Below are 5,000 nucleotides of genomic sequence, written 5' to 3'. Positions count from 1 at the left end.
CTCTACTGGCCTGGCACCATCTGCGGGCCATGGCCCCGTTCAAGGGAGACTTGGACCGTCACGTGCGCCCCGGCAACGAGGCCGGCCCGTACGCCACAACTCCCATACGTGCCGCGACACAAAAGTGCGCGGCGGGATTCGGCGATGGGCTTTTCCCTGTTCGCTCGCCGCTACTGGGGGAATCACGGTTGTTTTCTTTTCCTCCGCTTATTAATATGCTTAAATCCGGCGGGTAGTCCCGCCTGATCTGAGGTCGGAACAAGTGTGTGGTACGTGTGGTGGTGGTAACTGGTGCGCGGGTCCGCGCTCCGTCCGCGCGGCGACGGTCCGCGTCCGCTTCTCGGTTGCCGGAGAGGTGGCGTCTCGAGGACGACTCTCAGCCGACCCGGCCGCGCTCTCGCGCGGCGGGCGGACGGGGACGTGCCGTTCGACGGCGCGAGAACCCGTGACTGTTTGCCGTCACAACTTGGGCGGACGACCGGGGGCAGCCGCGAGCGGTAGCCCGCGTTTTCCCCGGTCGAGCCGCCAAACTCGCGCGGGCGCGGCGTGCGGCCGACGGGCGCGCGGGCGCCGGTCCCCGTGAGGACCGGACGCGGCGCGCGCGCTCCGCCGGACGCCTGCCGTGCCGGCGCATCGGTCTGGCCGAGTATCCGGTATACGACCCTCAGACAGGCGTGGCCCGGGACCCGCGGGTCACCGAGGCCGCAATGTGCGTTCGACTGGTCGATGTTCGTATAACCTGCGGATTACACGACGACGCGCAGATAGCTGCGGTCTTCATCGATCCACGAGCCAAGTGATCCGCCGTTCGGGGTCGGGTGTTTGTTTTTTTTTTTTCGTTTACACAATCGTCTTCCGACGACGGTAACCATCTTTCGGTCGACTCTCGGTCGGGGGTCGCGGCGCGCGGGCGGTCGGCGGACGACAACCGTGCGCGGTTGTCGCGCGCGAGCGCACGCGGCCACGGGGTCGGATTAGGCGCGCGCGAGACCGGCAAGCGAGTCGCCGGCGCCGCGGGCCCGTCTCTAATGATCCTTCCGCAGGTTCACCTACGGAAACCTTGTTACGACTTTTACTTCCTCTAAACGGCCGAGTTCGGTCATCTTCCCGGTCGCGCGACGACCCAGCCCCCGAGGGGGCCGAATAACGCGCGTCCAGTCCGAAGACCTCACTGCGGTCGTTCAATCGGTAGTAGCGACGGGCGGTGTGTACAAAGGGCAGGGACGTAATCAACGCGAGCTGATGACTCGCGCTTACTGGGAATTCCTCGTTCACGTGGAAAAATTGCAAGCCACGATCCCTAAGCACGAAGGAGGTTCAGCGGGTTACCCGGAAGCCTGTCGGCCCAGGAATGTTAACACACGCTGATTCCTTCAGTGTAGCGCGCGTGCGGCCCAGAACATCTAAGGGCATCACAGACCTGTTATCGCTCAGTCTCGTGCGGCTATTTTCGTCCGCCGCCTGTCCCTCTAAGAAGAGTTTAAGCTCCTGGGAGCCGGCGGTAGCCCTAGTAACGTATCGTGATCCGCCGGCGACGGCCGCGAACGCGGCGCGCTTCACCGCGGAGCCCAGCGCACGACTGACGCACGGCGACCGGAGGTTGCCCCCCGACCCCCGCACGCCCGCCGCACGCCGGGACGCGGATGGCGCGGCCGCGCCCGACGACCGCCGTGGACGACGGGCGAACGCGTTCGGGGATACCGGGCCGAGCCGACGGGAACGCGAACGCAGACGGCCGAAACCGCCGGCGCCGCGCCCACGCCGACCCGGGTTTACCCGCCTAGTTAGCAGGACAGAGTCTCGTTCGTTATCGGAATTAACCAGACAGATCGCTCCACCAACTAAGAACGGCCATGCACCACCACCCACCGAATCAAGAAAGAGCTCTCAATCTGTCAATCTTTCCGGTGTCCGGGCCTGGTGAGGTTTCCCGTGTTGAGTCAAATTAAGCCGCAGGCTCCACTCCTGGTGGTGCCCTTCCGTCAATTCCTTTAAGTTTCAACTTTGCAATCATACTTCCCCCGGAACCGAAAAGCTTCGGTTTCCCGGAAGCTGCCCGCCGGGTCGTTAATGAAACGCCGGCGGATCGCTAGCTGGCATCGTTTACAGTTAGAACTAGGGCGGTATCTGATCGCCTTCGAACCTCTAACTTTCGTTCTTGATCATACGAGAACGTACTTGGCAAATGCTTTCGCGTCAGTTCGTCTCGAGACGATCCAAGAATTTCACCTCTAACGTCTCGGTACGAATGCCCCCGCCCGTCTCTGTTGATCATTACCTCCGGTCCCGAAAACCGGCCCGGCGGGACGCGCGGGCGACTGGCGCCCGCGGCCCGGCGGCCCGCGCACGGAAACGCCCCGGAAGGCGGTTTCGCGCGCCCGCGAAGGGCGGAGATGCGCGGGACCGAGGTCTTGTTCCATTATTCCATGCGACCAGTATTCAGGGCCTTTTGACGAGACGGCCGTGAAGCCGCCCCGCCAGATTTGAGCCTGCTTTGAGCACTCTAATTTGTTCAAAGTAAACGTGTCGGCCCGCCGACGGCACTCGGTGAAGAGCACCGCGCAGCAAGATTGGAGTAGGCGGCCGCCGTCGTCGAACCCCGACGGCCGCGCGACGCGTGGCCGCGCGGCGCGCCGGGAGCACGAGACACGTGTCCGCCTGCCGACAATACGTCCGGCCGACGTGCCGGTAACTAACACCCCGAGACGGCTGACGAGCGCGACGGCGACCGCGCCGACGGGACACGTGGTCCCGCGGCACGGCCGGCCGCGACACGCCGGACCGCCAGGGTGGTCCGGCACCGCCCAGACACAGATCCGACTACGAGCTTTTTAACCGCAACAACTTTAATATACGCTATTGGAGCTGGAATTACCGCGGCTGCTGGCACCAGACTTGCCCTCCAATTGATCCTCGTTTAAAGGTTTTAAAGTGTTCTCATTCCGATTACGGGGCCTCGGATGAGTCCCGTATCGTTATTTTTCGTCACTACCTCCCCGTTCCGGGAGTGGGTAATTTGCGCGCCTGCTGCCTTCCTTGGATGTGGTAGCCGTTTCTCAGGCTCCCTCTCCGGAATCGAACCCTGATTCCCCGTTACCCGTTACCACCACGGTAGGCATGGAACCTACCGTCGACAGTTGATAAGGCAGACATTTGAAAGATGCGTCGCCGGTACGGAGACCGTGCGATCAGCTCGAAGTTATTCAGAGTCACCAGGTCTTTGCGCGGGCCGCGATCGGGACGCGCACGAAGCGCGCCGCGACGGGCCGGTTTTGATCTAATAAAAGCGTTCCTCCCGCGCGCGACGCCCGAGAGCGCCGCGACGGTCGGAACTCTGTCGGCATGTATTAGCTCTAGAATTACCACAGTTATCCAAGTAACTTGGGTACGATCTAAGGAACCACAACTGATTTAATGAGCCTTTCGCGGTTTCACCTTAATGCGGCTTGCACTGAGACATGCATGGCTTAATCTTTGAGACAAGCATATGACTACTGGCAGGATCAACCAGGGATCTCGGGTTTACTGCTACCGCGCCCCGCGACCGCCACGCGCGTGGCGGCCTGGGACGCGTGCGTCCGAGCGCCGGTCCGACGCCCCGCGGAAGGGGGCGGCGAGCCGACGCCGAGGGCGATCGCGTGGCCGGGACCGCTGTGGGTCACGGCCGCGCGACCGACCGCGGTTCAACAACAACAAAATGTGTGTGTGGTGTGGTCGGCACACGGAGTGCGACACGTTGACGAGACGGACCGGGTGACGGTCGACCGCCGGGTTCGGGTGACGGTGTGTGCACGGGTCCCCGGCGAGCGTACCGAGACCGGCTCTCGCCCGATTCGTAACGGCCCCCAGCCGAGATCGAGGGGGAAGCCGGGACGCGACGCGAAGTCCGCCGTCCCGTGGCTTCGCCCCGGCGACCGCCGGGCGCGGCGACGATGGCCGGCCGCGGCGGGAATGTTCTGGCGTCGAGTGTTCGTGACACGCGGAACGGTAACGGGAGTCGTCATCGGTGTGGATTGGCGCGCGCCGCGCAAACACCGGCTGGTGGACGCGCGGCGCCGGTTGAGTTTCGCCACTCGGATTGCGAGATGGGTCGGCGGCCGAAACGCGGACGCGTGTCACCTTCCGCCGGCTCTCACCGGACCGGCCACTCAACCGACGGTGTCCCGCGTACGTGGACGACCGTCAGTTGGCGGCGACCGGTGGGCGCCGCGAGGTGTACGCGCCGTCTTCGGCGTCGCCCGTGGCTTTGCTGTTGTGGTGTTCGTGATCGGCGGCCGGCCGTCGACTGCAACGCCGACGACCGAACCGCTCACAAATTTACAAAATCCCGGGTTTTTCCACCTTAATGGCGTAGCGTCGTTCGTGTAACAGTGGACGCGCGCCCGTGGACTACCGCAATCCGCGCCCGTATCGGATCCCCCCGCCCGAACACTAATACCCCCGCCACAATCGCATTTCGCCTAACGTTGTTACAAGTCGTCGACCACCGTACGCACGCCGCTTGGCGGCACGGCACGAAAAAAAGTGGCGGGACGCAAATCTAGCCGGCCGACCACCTACGACACCGACCACCGGGCGCGCGGATTGGGACAGTGATAATACATTTCGTCTAACCGACCACCCGTAATGGCGTAGCGTCGCTCGTGCAACAGTGGACGCGCGCCCGTCAACTACCGCAATCGGCGCGCGTATCGGTTCCCCCCACCCGAACACTAATACCCCCGCCGCAATCGCACAATCGAAAAATATTTAAAAATCGCATCACGTCCGTCGGACCTACTATTCCTGATAGTATTCGGTGCGCCCGACGAGATCACCTCTTTGGTTCGTCCACCGAACACCGACCGATAACGAGTTATTGGGTTTGGAAAAAATCGCGATCCAAAAACTCCGGTTTCGAAACCCCGTGCAACGTCGACGTCCGGGCAGCCCGCATGCGACCTACCCCGGCTCGACGGACCACCGTGGACGGTCGACTGGAAAATAAAACGTGTTCATCG

At 63.1% G+C, this 5,000-nt stretch overlaps 3 non-coding genes across 3 annotated transcripts in view; all 3 read right to left on the bottom strand.

Moving 5' to 3' along the window:
• LOC149053970 (large subunit ribosomal RNA) overlaps window positions 1-256 on the bottom strand; it is a 4,199-nt gene extending 3,943 nt beyond the window's left edge. The window contains exon 1 of the ribosomal RNA XR_016192419.1: window positions 1-256. This exon is cut by the window's left edge and continues 3,943 nt beyond it. This is a non-coding gene — a ribosomal RNA (large subunit ribosomal RNA).
• Window positions 257-658: 402 nt separating this feature from the next.
• Window positions 659-816, bottom strand: LOC149053969 (5.8S ribosomal RNA). The gene has a single exon (XR_016192403.1). It is a non-coding gene; the product is annotated as a 5.8S ribosomal RNA (ribosomal RNA).
• Window positions 817-1,026: 210 nt separating this feature from the next.
• On the bottom strand, window positions 1,027-3,514 carry LOC149053968 (small subunit ribosomal RNA). Its single transcript, XR_016192412.1, has one exon. It is a non-coding gene; the product is annotated as a small subunit ribosomal RNA (ribosomal RNA).
• Window positions 3,515-5,000: the final 1,486 nt, after the last annotated feature.

This window comes from Diuraphis noxia, unplaced genomic scaffold (genome assembly GCF_037042655.1).
Source record: "Diuraphis noxia isolate RWA-SAM2 unplaced genomic scaffold, SU_Dnox_SAM2 contig0019, whole genome shotgun sequence".
Taxonomy (NCBI): domain Eukaryota; kingdom Metazoa; phylum Arthropoda; class Insecta; order Hemiptera; family Aphididae; genus Diuraphis; species Diuraphis noxia.
The sequence above is the reverse complement of the archived record's forward strand: the minus strand, read 5'-3'. Positions and strand labels throughout refer to the sequence as shown.